We start from the raw sequence: 14,014 nt of genomic DNA on the forward strand, positions 1-14,014 counted from the left end.
ACAGAAGTGCAAGGATCCAGGAACTTTCACCATCCCTTGCACTATTGGAGAGGAAGTTTTTACAAATGCTATGCTGGATTTAGGTGCTTCAATTAATGTTATGCCTACATCTGTTTTTAGATCCTTGCAGATTGGAGATTTGATTCCTACAGGAATTGTAGTCCAGCTAGCAAACAAGAGCACTGTGCAGCCACTTGGTGTCGTAGAAGATGTTCTTGTCAAAGTTGAGGACCTCCTTTTCCCTGTTGATTTTTATATTCTAGAGATGGAGGATGACCTGCCCAGCTATGCTACATTGATCCTTGGGAGACCATTCTTGAGGACGGCGCGAACAAAGATAGATGTGCATGCAGGGACCTTTTCTATGGAGTTTGGTGACAATTTGGTGCAGTTCAACATTTTTGAGGCAATGAGACACCCAACAGAAAACCATTCTATTTTCAGTTTGGATGTTATTGATTTACTTGTTGATGATTGTACAAATTTAGATGATTTGTTTGCTGATTCCTCAGACCTTACTGACCTATCATGTGCTTGTGATGATTCTTCTATGTGTGCTGTTTGTAGTGTTGAGGTTGCAGGTGCAGCAGATATGGTTACACCAGTAGATGATTCACTACCAATAGTTGATCTAGCTCCATCTCCATCAATAGAGCTTAAGCCTTTACCTGCACATCTGAAGTATGCTTACCTAGAGGACAACCAGCGACTTCCTGTCATTATAGCTCGGAATCTCAAATCTGATCAAGAGGAGAGATTACTGCAGGTCTTGAGAGATCATAGGAAGGCCATTGGTTGGACCCTTGCTAATCTTCCTAGAATTAGTCCTGCCATTTGTATGTACCGAATTTTATTGGAGGATGAGTTTCGACCTATGAGACAGCCACAGAGGCGACTCAACCCTACTATTCTAGATGTTGTGAAGAAGGAGGTCACAAAGCTACTGGCAGCAGGTATTATTTATCCTATTTCTGACAGTAAGTGGGTTAGTCTTGTGCAGGTGGTCCCAAAGAAGACTGGGATGACTGTGGTGAAGAACTAGGATGATGAGTTGGTTCCAACTAGAGTTCAAAATAGTTGGCGAGTTTGCGTAGATTACAGGAGACTTAACTAGGCAACTCGCAAGGATCATTTCCCTCTTCCATTCATCGATCAGGTATTGGAAAGGCTGGCAGGTAAATCCCATTACTGCTTTTTAGATGGATTTTCTGGGTACATGCAGGTTCATATTGCACCGGAGGACCAGCACAAGACCACATTCACCTGCCCATTTGGCACATTTGCTTACACTAGGATGCCATTTGGTTTGTGCAACGCTCCGGGAACCTTTCAGAGGTGTATGGTTAGTATATTTTCTGACCTTTTGGAGAGTTGCATGGAGGTGTTTATGGATGATTTTACTGTCTATGGTTCTTCATTTGATGCATGCTTAGAGAATTTATCTAAGGTGTTACATAGGTGCATCCAAACTAACCTTGTGTTAAATTTTGAAAAGTGTCATTTTTTGGTCACACAGGGTATAGTCTTGGGTCACTTAGTCTCCAGTCAGGGTATTCAGGTTGATAAGGCTAAAATTGATATCATTGCTTCTCTACCTTACCCCACTTCTGTGAGAGAAGTGCGTTCCTTTCTTGGACATGCAGGTTTTTACAGGAGGTTTATACAGGACTTCAGCAAGATTGCATTACCATTGTCCAAGTTGATACAGAAGGAAGTAGAGTTTGTTTTTGATGAGCCCTGTCAGCTAGCTTTTCAGGAGCTGAAGAGGCGGCTGACCACCACACCCATTGTTCAGCCACCTGATTGGGAGCTTCCTTTTGAGCTCATGTGCGACGCATCCAACTTTGCAATTGGAGCTGTTTTAGCTCAGCGGGTTGGGAGACTTTCTCATGTTATAGCCTATGCTTCTCGCACGTTGGATGCAGCTCAAGTTAATTACACCACTACTGAGAAAGAGCTTCTAGCTATTGTATTTGCCTTAGATAAATTTCGTTCATATTTTCTAGGCTCTAAGATTATTGTGTTTTCTGACCATGCAGCTTTGAAATTCTTGTTGAAGAAGTCCGATGCTAAACCTAGATTGATCAGGTGGATGCTTCTCCTTCAGGAGTTTGATGTTGAGATCAGAGATAGGAGTGGTGCAGAGAACTTGGTAGCAGACCACTTGAGTAGGATTGAGGGAGGGAATGTTGATCCCTTTCCTATTAGAGATGATTTTCCTGAGGAGCAGTTGATGCAGTTGCATGATATTACTCCTTGGTTTGCTGATATTGTGAATTACTTGGTTGCAGGTGTCTTTCCTCCAGATGCATCTAGAGCACAAATAGCTAAACTGAAAAGTGAGGCTAAATATTATGTTTGGGATGACCCTTATTTGTGGAGATTTTGCAGTGACCAGGTAATCCGCAGGTGCATTCCAGATCAGGAGATCCATTCTGTGCTTTAGTTTTGTCATAGTTCACCTGTGGGAGGACATTATGGATCATACAGGACAGCTAGGAAGGTATTGGAGAGTGGGTTTTACTGGCCTACCATTTTCAGAGATGCACATCATATCTCTAGCACCTGTGAGTAGTGTGAAAGAGCAGGGACGGCCATTATACACAGGCATGAGATGCCCCAGCAACCGATCATTTTCTATGAGGTTTTTGATGTTTGGGGTATTGATTTTATGGGTCTATTCACTGCATCTTTTGGTTACATATTCATTTTACTAGCTGTTGATTATGTTTCAAAATGGGTGGAGGCTAAGGCCACCAAAACTAATGATTCCAAAGTTGTTGTGGATTTTGATAGATCCAACATTTTTTGCAGATTCGGTGTGCCTAAAGCCATTATCAGTGACAGGGGAAGCCACTTCTGCAATAGTAGCATGCAGGCTTTGCTTCATAAGCATGGGGTTGTGCATAGAGTGTCTACAACTTATCATCCCCAAACTAATGGGCAGGCTGAGGTTTTTAACAGGGAAATCAAGCAGATTTTGCAGAAGATAGTCCACCCCAATAGAAAGGATTGGAGCAAATTTTTGGAGGATGCTCTTTGGGCCCATAGGACGGCTTACCGGACACCGATTGGGATGTCCCCTTACAGGATTGTGTTTGGTAAAGCATGTCATCTGCCCGTTGAGATCGAGCATAGAGCATATTGGGCAGTTAGACATTGTAACTTAGAGTTTGAACAAGCAGGTATGGAAAGGAAGCTTCAATTACAACAACTTGAGGAGCTTCGCTTGGAGGCCTATGAGAGCTCGAAGATCTATAAAGACACCGATATTCAAGGAGTTTCAGTGGCCTGAGACGAGTCTCGCACGTCTTCCTTTGCCGGCAACCAAAAACGAGACCAAAAGAGACCAAAAATGGAACATGGGTCCAGACGTGCCAGAAAGTGCCAGAAGGGGAGAAGGTGGTGAGAAAGCCTTCCTTTAAGTCCTACGAGTGATATTCAAAGAGTTTCAATGGCCTGAGACGAGTTTCGCATGTCTTTCTTTGCCGGTAAGCAAAAGGAGACCAAAAGAGAGCGAAACTGTAACTTGGGTCCAAAGGCGCGAGAAAGTCCCAGAAGGGGAGAAATTGGTTAGAAAGCCTTCCTTTGAGTCCTTGGAGTGATATTCAAGGAGTTTAAATGGCTTGAGAGGAGTTTCGCACGTCTCCTTTTGCCGGTAAGCAAAAGGGGACCAAAAGAGACCGAAATTGGAACTTGGGTCCAACGGCGCGAGAAAATGCCAGAAGGGGAGAAGGTGGTGAAAAAGCCTTTCTTTGAGTCCTAGGAGTGATATTTAAGTAGTTTCAGTGGCCTAAGACAACTCTCGCCCGTCTTCCTTTGCCGGTAAGCAAAAGGGAGACCAAAAGAGACCAAAAAAGGAACTTGGGTCCAAAGGCGCCAGAAAGTGCTAGAAGGCAAAAAGGTGGTGAGAAAGCTTTCCTTTGAGTCCTAGGAGTGATATTCAAGGAGTTTCAGTGGCCTGAGACGAGTTTCTCACGTCTTCCTTTGCCGGTAAGCAATAGGGGACTAACAGAGACCAAAACTGGAATTTTGGTCAAAAGGCGCCAGAAAGTGCCAGAAGGGGAGCACGTGGAGAGAAAGCCTTCCTTTGAGTCCTACGAGTGATATTCAAGGACTTTCAGTGGCCTGAGACGAGTTTCGCATGTCTTTCTTTGCCAGTAAGGAAAAGGAGGCCAAAAGAGAGCGAAACTGTAACTAAGGTCGAAAGGCTCGAGAAAGTGCCAAAAGGGGAGAAGGTGGTGAGAAAGCCTTCCTTTGAGTCCTTGGAGTGATATTCAAGGAGATTCAATGGCCTGAGACGAGTTTCGCACGTCTTCTTTTGCCGGTAAGCAAAAAGAGACCAAAAGAGACCAAAACTGGAACATGGGTCGAAAGGCGCGAGAAAGTACCAAAAGGGGAGAAGGTGGTGAGAAAGCTTCCCTTTGAGTCCTAGGAGTGATATTCAAGGAGTTTCAGTGGCCTGAGACGAGTTTTGCACGTCTTTGTTTGCCAGTAAGCAAAAGGAGACCAAAAGAGAGCAAAACTGGAACTTGGGTCCATAGGCGCGAGAAAATGCCAGAAGGGGAGAAGGTGGTGAGAAAGCCTTCCTTTAAGTCCTAGGAGACATATTCAAGGAGTTTCATTGGCTGAGACAAGTTTCGCATGTCTTTCTTTGCCGTTATGCAAAAGGAGTCCAAAAGGGAGCGTAACTATAACTTGGGTCCAAAGGCGCGAGAAAGTTCCAGAAAGGGAGAAGGTGGTGAGAAAGCCTTCCTTTGAGTCCTAGGAGTGATATTCAAGTAGTTTCAGTGGCCTGAGACGAGTGTCAAACGTCTTCCTTTGCCGGTAAGCAAAAAGGAGACCAAAAGAGACAAAAAATGGAACTTGCGTCCAAAGGCGCCAGAAAATGCTAGAAGGGGAGAAGGTGGTCAGAAAGCTTTCCTTTGAATCCTAGGAGTGATATTCAAGGAGTTTCAGTGGCCTGAGACGAGTGTCGAACGTCTTCCTTTGCCGGTAAGTAAAGAGGACACCAAAAATGGAACTTGGGTCCAAAGGCGCCAGAAAGTGCCAGAAGGGGAGAAGGTGGTCAGAAAGCTTTCCTTTGAGTCCTACGAGTGATATTCAAGGAGTTTCAGTGGCCTGAGATGAGTTTCTCATGTCTCCTTTGTGGGTAGGCAATAGGAGACCAAAAGAGACCAAAACTGGAACTTGGGTCCAAAGGCGCCAGAAAGTGCCAGAAGGGGAGAAAGTGGTGAGAAAGCCTTCCTTTGAGTCCTTGGAGTGATATTCAAGAAGTTTTAGTGGCCTGAGACGAGTCTCGCACGTCTTCCTTTGCCGTTAACCAAAAAGGAGACCTACAGAGACCAAAAATGGAACTTAGGTCCAGAGGTGGCAGAAAGTGCCAGAAGGGGAGAAGGTGGTGAGAAAGCCTTCCTTTAAGTCCTACGAGTGATATTCAAGTAGTTTCATTGGCCTGAGACGAGTTTCGCATGTCTTTCTTTGCCGGTAAGCAAAAGGAGACCAAAAGAGAGCGAAACTGTAACTTGGGTCCAAAGGCACGAGAAAGTGCCAGAAGGGGAGAAATTGGTTAGAAAGCCTTCCTTTGAGTCCTTGGAGTGATATTCAAGGAGTTTAAATGGCTTGAGACAAGTTTCGCACATCTCCTTTTGCCGGTAAGCAAAAGGGGACCAAAAGAGACCGAAATTGGAACTTGGGTCAAACGGCGCGAGAAAATTCCAGAAGGGGAGAAGGTGGTGAAAAAGCCTTTCTTTGAGTCCTAGGAGTGATATTTAAGCAGTTTCAGTGGCCTAAGACAACTCTCGCTCGTCTTCCTTTGCCGGTAAGCAAAAGGGAGACCAAAAGAGACCAAAAAAGGAACTTGGGTCCAAAGGCGCCAGAAAGTGCTAGAAGGCTAAAAGGTGGTGGGAAGGTTTCCTTTGAGTCCTAGGAGTGATATTCAAGGAGTTTCAGTGGCCTGAGACGAGTTTCTCACGTCTTCCTTTGCCAGTAAGCAATAGGGGACTAACAGAGACCAAAACTGGAATTTTGGTCAAAAGGGGCCAGAAAGTGCCAGAAGGGGAGCACGTGGAGAGAAAGCCTTCCTTTGAGTCCTACAAGTGATATTCAAGGAGTTTCAGTGGCCTGAGACGAGTTTCGCATGTCTTTCTTTGCCGGTAAGGAAAAGGAGACCAAAAGAGAGCGAAACTGTAACTTGGGTCCAAAGGTGCGAGAATGTGCCAGAAGGGGAGAAGGTGGTGAAAAAGCCTTCCTTTGAGTCCTAGGAGTGATATTCAAGGAGTTTCAGTGGCCTGAGACGAGTGTCGAACGTCTTCCTTTGCCAGTAAGCAAAAAGGAGACCAAAAGAGACAAAAAATGGAACTTGGGTCCAAAGGCGCCAGAAAGTTCCAGAAGGGGAGAAGGTGGTGAGAAAGCTTTCCTTTGAGTCCTACGAGTGATATTCAAGGAGTTTCAGTGGCCTGAGACGAGTTTCTCACGTCTTCCTTTGCCGGTAAGCAAAAAGGGACTAAGAGAGACCAAAACAGGAACTTGGGTCAAAAGGCACCAGACAGTGCCAGAAGAGAAGAAGGTGGTGAGAAAGCCTTCCTTTGAGTCCTTGGAGTGATATTCAAGGAGTTTAAATGGCTTGAGACAAGTTTCGCACATCTCCTTTTGCCGGTAAGCAAAAGGGGACCAAAAGAGACCGAAATTGGAACTTGGGTCAAACGGCGCGAGAAAATGCCAGAAGGGGAGAAGGTGGTGAAAAAGCCTTTCTTTGAGTCCTAGGAGTGATATTTAAGCAGTTTCAGTGGCCTAAGACAACTCTCGCTCGTCTTCCTTTGCCGGTAAGCAAAAGGGAGACCAAAAGAGACCAAAAAAGGAACTTGGGTCCAAAGGCGCCAGAAAGTGCTAGAAGGCTAAAAGGTGGTGGGAAGGTTTCCTTTGAGTCCTAGGAGTGATATTCAAGGAGTTTCAGTGGCCTGAGACGAGTTTCTCACGTCTTCCTTTGCCAGTAAGCAATAGAGGACTAACAGAGACCAAAACTGGAATTTTGGTCAAAAGGGGCCAGAAAGTGCCAGAAGGGGAGCACGTGGAGAGAAAGCCTTCCTTTGAGTCCTACGAGTGATATTCAAGGAGTTTCAGTGGCCTGAGACGTGTTTCGCATGTCTTTCTTTGCCGGTAAGGAAATGTTGACCAAAAGAGAGCAAAACTGTAACTTGGGTCCAAAGGTGCGAGAATGTGCCAGAAAGGGAGAAGGCTAAAAGGTGGCTTGAGACGAGTTTCGCACGCCTCCTTTTGCCGGTAAGCAAAAGGGGACGAAAATAGACCGAAATTGGAACTTGGGTCAAACGGCGCGAGAAAATGCCAGAAGGGGAGAAGGTGGTGAAAAAGCCTTCCTTTGAGTCCTAGGAGTGATATTCAAGGAGTTTCAGTGGCCTGAGACGAGTGTCGAACGTCTTCCTTTGGCAGTAAGCAAAAAGGAGACCAAAAGAGACAAAAAATGGAACTTGGGTCCAAAGGCGCCAGAAAGTTCCAGAAGGGGAGAAGGTGGTGAGAAAGTTTTCCTTTGAGTCCTACGAGTGATATTCAAGGAGTGTCAGTGGCCTGAGACGAGTTTCTCACGTCTTCCTTTGCCAGTAAGCAATAGGGGACTAACAGAGACCAAAACTGGAATTTTGGTCAAAAGGGGCCAGAAAGTGCCAGAAGGGGAGCACGTGGAGAGAAAGCCTTCCTTTGAGTCCTACAAGTGATATTCAAGGAGTTTCAGTGGCCTGAGACGAGTTTCGCATGTCTTTCTTTGCCGGTAAGGAAAAGGAGACCAAAAGAGAGCGAAACTGTAACTTGGGTCCAAAGGTGCGAGAATGTGCCAGAAGGGGAGAAGGTGGTGAAAAAGCCTTCCTTTGAGTCCTAGGAGTGATATTCAAGGAGTTTCAGTGGCCTGAGACGAGTGTCGAACGTCTTCCTTTGCCAGTAAGCAAAAAGGAGACCAAAAGAGACAAAAAATGGAACTTGGGTCCAAAGGCGCCAGAAAGTTCCAGAAGGGGAGAAGGTGGTGAGAAAGCTTTCCTTTGAGTCCTACGAGTGATATTCAAGGAGTTTCAGTGGCCTGAGACGAGTTTCTCACGTCTTCCTTTGCCGGTAAGCAAAAAGGGACTAAGAGAGACCAAAACAGGAACTTGGGTCAAAAGGCACCAGACAGTGCCAGAAGAGAAGAAGGTGGTGAGAAAGCCTTCCTTTGAGTCCTTGGAGTGATATTCAAGGAGATTCAGTGCCCTGAGACGAGTCTCGCACTTCTTCCTTTGCTGGTAACCAAAAAGGAGACCAAAAGAGACCAAAAATGGAACTTGGGTCCAAAGGTGCCAGAAGGGGAGAAGGTGGTGAGAAAGCCTTCCCTTAAGTCCTACGAGTGATATTCAAGGAGTTGTAGTGGCCTAAGACTAGTTTCTCACGTCTTCCTTTGCCGGTAAGCGAAAAGGGACTAAGAGAGACCAAAACAGGAACTTGGGTCAAAAGGCACCAGATAGTGCGAGAAGGGGAGAAGGTGATGAGAAAGCATTCCTTTGAGTCCTACGAGCGATATTCAAGGAGTTTCAATGGCCTGAGACGAGTTTTGCATGTCTTTCTTTGCCGGTAAGGAAGAGGAGACCAAAACAGAGCGAAACTGTAACTAGGGTCCATAGGCGCGAGAAAGTACCAGAAGGGTAGAAGGTGGTGAGAAAGCCATCCTTTGAGTCCTAGCAGTGATATTCAAGGAGTTTCAGTGGCCTGAGACGAGTGTCAAACGTCTTCCTTTGCCGGTAAGCGAAAAGGGACTAAGAGAGACCAAAACAGGAACTTGGGTCAAAAGGCACCAGATAGTGCCAGAAGAGGAGAAGGTGGTGAGAAAGCCTTCCTTTGTGTCCTACGAGTGATATTCAAGGAGTTTTAGTGGCCTGAGACGAGTTTTGCACGTCCTTTTTTGTCGGTAAGCAAAAGGAGAACAAAAGAGACAAAAAATGGAACTTCGGTCCAAAGGCGCCAGAAAGTGCGAGAAGGGGAGAAGGTGGTGAGAAAGCTTTCCTTTGAGTCCTACGAGTGATATTCAAGGAGTTTTAGTGCTCTGAGACAAGTCTCGCACGTCTTCCTTTGCCGGTAAGCAAAAGGGAGACCAAAAGCGACCAAAAAAGGAACTTCGGTCCAAAGGCGCCAGAAAGTGCTAGAAGGCGAAAAGGTGGTGAGAAAGCTTTCCTTTGAGTCCTACGAGTGATATTCAAGGAGTTTCAGTGGCCTGAGACGAGTTTCTCACGTCTTCCTTTGCCGGTAAGCAAAAGGGGACTAAAAGAGAGCAAAACTGGAACTTTGGACCAAAGGTGCGAGAAATTGCCTAAAGGGGAGAAAGTGGTGAGAAAGCCTTCCTTTGAGTCCTTAGACTAGGAGTTTCAATGGCCTGAGACGAGTTTCGCACTTCTTTTTTTGCCGGTAAGCAAAAGGAGACCAAAAGAGAGCAAAACTGGAACTTGGGTCCATAGGCGCGAGAAAGTGCCAGAAGGGGAGAAGGTGGTGAGAAAGCCTTCCTTTGAGTCCTTGGAGTGATATTCAAGGAGTTTCAGTGGCCTGAGACGAGTTTCGCACGTCTTCTTTTGCCGGTAAGCAAAAGGGGACCAAAAGAGACCAAAACATGAAGTTGCGTACAAAGGCGCGAGAAAGCGCCAGATGGGGAGAAGGTGGTGAGAAAGCCTTCCTTTAAGTCCTACGAGTGATATTGAAGGAGTTTCATTTGTCCTGAGACGAGTTTCGTATGTCTTTCTTTGCCGGCAAGCAAAAGGAGACCAAAAGAGAGCGAAACTGTAACTTGGGTCCAAAGGCGCCAGAAAGTGCCAGAAGGGGAGAAGGTGGTGAGAAAGCTTTCCTTTGAGTCTTACGAGTGATATTCAAGCAGTTTCAGTGCCCTGAGACGAGTTTCTCACGTCTTCCTTTGCCGGTAAACAAAAAGGGACTAAGAGAGACCAAAACAGGAACCTGGGTCAAAAGGCACCAGACAGTGCCAGAAGGGGAGAAGGTGGTGAGAAAGTCTTCCTTTGAGTCCTTGGAGTGATATTCAAGGAGTTTTAGTGCCCTGAGACAAGTCTCGCACGTCTTCCTTTGCCGATAAGCAAAAGGGAGACCAAAAGAGACCAAAAAAGGAACTTGGGTCCAAAGGCGCCAGAAAGTGCTAGAAGGCGAAAAGGTGGTGAGAAAGCTTTCCTTTGAGTCCTACGAGTGATATTCAAGGAGTTTCAGTGGCCTAGGACGAGTTTCTCACGTCTTCCTTTGTCGGTAAGCAAAAGGGGACTAAAAGAGAGCAAAACTGGAACTTGGGACCAAAGGTGCGAGAAATTGCCAGAAGGGGAGAAAGTGGTGAGAAAGCCTTCCTTTCAGTCCTTGGACTGATATTCAAGGAGTTTCAATGGCCTGAGACGAGTTTCGCACGTCTTTTTTTGCCGGTAAGCAAAAGGAGACCAAAAGAGAGCAAAACTGGAACTTGGGTCCATACGCGCGAGAAAGTGCCAGAAGGGGAGAAGGTGGTGAGAAAGCTTTCCTTTGAGCCCTAGAAGTGATATTCAAGGAGTTTCAGTGCCCTGAGACGAGTTTCGAACGTCTTCCTTTGCCGGTAAGAAAAAGGAGACCAAAAGAGACCAAAAATGGAACTTGGGTCCAAAGGCGCCAGAAAGTGCCAGAAAGGGAGAAGGTGGTGAGAAAGCTTTCCTTTGAGTCCTACGAGTGATATTCAAGGAGTTTCAGTGGCCTGAGACGAGTTTCTCACATCTTCCTTAACCGGTAAGCAAAAAGGGACTAAGAGAGACCAAAACAGGAACTTGGGTCAAAAGACACCAGACAGTGACAGAAGGGGAGATGGTGGTGAGAAAGCCTTCCTTTGAGTCCTTGGAGTGATATTCAAGGAGTTTTAGTGCCCTGAGACAAGTCTCGCACGTCTTCCTTTGCCGATAAGCAAAAGGGAGACCAAAAGAGACCAAAAAAGGAACTTGGGTCCAAAGGCGCCAGAAAGTGCTAGAAGGCGAAAAGGTGGTGAGAAAGCTTTCCTTTGAGTCCTACGAGTGATATTCAAGGAGTTTCAGTGGCCTAAGACTAGTTTCTCACGTCTTCCTTTGCCGGTAAGCAAAAGGGGACTAAAAGAGAGCAAAACTGGAAATTGGGACCAAAGGTGCGAGAAATTGCCAGAAAGGGAGAAAGTGGTGAGAAAGCCTTCCTTTGAGTCCTTGGACTGATATTCAAGGAGTTTCAATGGCCTGAGACGAGTTTCGCACGTCTTTTTTTGCCGGTAAGCAAAAGGAGACCAAAAGAGAGCAAAACTGGAACTTGGGTCCATAAGCGCGAGAAAGTGCCAGAAGGGGAGAAGGTGGTGAGAAAGCCTTCCTTTGAGTCCTAGGAGTGATATTCAAGGAGTTTCAGTGCCCTGAGACGAGTTTCGAACGTCTTCCTTTGCCGGTAAGAAAAGGGAGACCAAAAGAGACCAAAAATGGAACTTGGGTCCAAAGGCGCCAGAAAGTGCCAGAAGGGGAGAAGGTGGTGAGAAAGCTTTCCTTTGAGTCCTACGAGTGATATTCAAGGAGTTTCAGTGGCCTGAGACGAGTTTCTCACGTCTTCCTTAACCGGTAAGCAAAAAGGGACTAAGAGAGACCAAAACAGGAACTTGGGTCAAAAGGCACCAGACAGTGCCAGAAGGGGAGATGGTGGTGAGAAAGCCTTCCTTTGAGTCCTTGGAGTGATATTCAAGGAGTTTTAGTGCCCTGAGACAAGTCTCGCACGTCTTCCTTTGCCGGTAAGCAAAAGGTAGACCAAAAGAGACCAAAAAAGGAACTTGGGTCCAAAACCGCCAGAAAGTGCTAGAAGGCGAAAAGGTGGTGAGAAAGCTTTCCTTTGAGTCCTACGAGTGATACTCAAGGAGTTTCGTGGCCTGAGACGAGTTTCTAACGTCTTCCTTTGCCGGTAAGCAAATAGGGACCAAAAGAGAGCAAAACTGGAACTTGGGACCAAAGGTGCGAGAAATTGCCAGAAGGGGAGAAGGTGGTGAGAAAGCATTCCTTTGAGTCCTACGAGTGATATTCAAGAAGTTTCACTAGCCTGAGACAAGTTTCTCACGTCTTCCTTTGCCGGTAAGCAATAGGGGACTAAGAGAGACCAAAACTGGAACTTTGGTCAAAAGGCGCCAGAAAGTGCCAGAAGGGGAGAAGGTGGTGAGAAAGCCTTCCTTTGAGTCCTTGGAGTGATATTCAAGGAGTTTCAATGGCCTGAGACGAGTTTCGCACGTCTTTTTTGCCGGTAAGAAAAAGGGGACCAAAAGAGACCAAAAATGGAACTTGGGACAAAGGCCCGAGAAAGAGCCAGAAGGGGAGAAGGCGGTGAAAAAGCTTTTCTTTGAGTCCTAGGAGTGATATTCAAGGAGTTTTAGTGCCCTGAGACGATTGTCGAACGTCTTCCTTTGCCTGTAAGCAAAAAGGAGACCAAAAATGGAACTTTGGTCCAAAGGCGCCAGAAAGTGCCAGAAGGGGAGAAGGTGGTGAGAAAGCTTTCCTTTGAGTCCTACGAGTGATATTCAAGAAGTTTCACTGGCCTGAGACGAGTTTCTCACGTCTTCCTTTGCCGGTAAGCAATAGGGGACTAAGAGAGACCAAAACTGGAACTTTGGTCAAAAGGCGCCAGAAAGTGCCAGAAGGGGAGAAGGTGGTGAGAAAGCCTTCCTTTGAGTCCTTGGAGTGATATTCAAGGAGTTTCAATGGCCTGAGACGAGTTTCGCACGTCTTTTTTGCCGGTAAGAAAAAGGGGACCAAAAGAGACCAAAAATGGAACTTGGGACAAAGGCCCGAGAAAGAGCCAGAAGGGGAGAAGGCGGTGAAAAAGCCTTTCTTTGAGTCCTACGAGTGATATTCAAGGAGTTTTAGTGCCCTGAGACGATTGTCGAACGTCTTCCTTTGCCTGTAAGCAAAAAGGAGACCAAAAATGGAACCTAGGTCCAAAGGCGCCAGAAAGTGCCAGAAAGGGAGAAGGTGGTGAGAAAGCTTTCCTTTAAGTCCTACGAGTGATATTGGAGGAGTTTCAGTGGCCTGAGACGAGTTTCTCATGTCTCCTTTGCAGGTAAGCAATAGGAGACAAAAAGAGACCAAAACTGGAACTTGGGTCCAAAGGCGCCAGAAAGTGCCAGAATGGGAGAAAGTGGTGAGAAAGCTTCCTTTGAGTCCTTGGACTGATATTCAAGGAGTTCACATGCTGCATTTCGTCTTCTTTTTTTTATAGGCAACAATAGGATAGATAATGCCATGCTTGATTTGGGTGCATCTATTAATGTTATGCCTTTATCTATCTTCACATCTTTGTCTCTTGGACCATTGCAGCCCACAGGTGTCATCATCCAGCTGGTAAACAGGAGCACAACACATCCAGCTGGACTTGTGGAGGATGTGTTAGTGAGGGTGAATGACCTCATTTTTCCAACTAATTTTTACATCCTTGACATGAAAGAGTCAAGGGATAGTGTTGCACCAATCATTTTGGGAAGATCGTTCTTAAAGACTGCGAGAACGAAGATTGATGTGCATGCCGGATCACTTACTATGGAGTTTGGAGACAGTGTTGTCCGCTTTAACATACTGGATGCTATGAAGCACCCAAATGAAGAACACTCTATTTTCCACATTAACCATCTTGATGAATTAATAGATGATAGTTTGTCTGAATTTCTAGGAGGAGACTCTCTCCTTAATTTTTCTTATTGTGTAGATACTTCCAATTGTGAATCGTGTAATAGTTCTTCTCTGTGTGGCATTTGTGCTGAGATTTCTGATTATTTGAATGCAAATTCTACTACTTTCAACATTGATGAACCTGAAAATTCCATAGGATTAGAATGTGATGTATTAAGTACAACAAGTACAGTTGAATCTAACGCCTTTGGTTTGAATATTGCAGAGACTTTGTCAGATGAAAGTGCCAAATCACTTCCTTCTGTGGAGCAACCTCCCACATTGGAGTTGAAGCCCCTACCAGAACATTATGAGAA

This window comes from Abrus precatorius, unplaced genomic scaffold (assembly GCF_003935025.1).
Source record: "Abrus precatorius isolate BTA unplaced genomic scaffold, Abrus_2018 Scaffold4, whole genome shotgun sequence".
NCBI lineage: Eukaryota > Viridiplantae > Streptophyta > Magnoliopsida > Fabales > Fabaceae > Abrus > Abrus precatorius.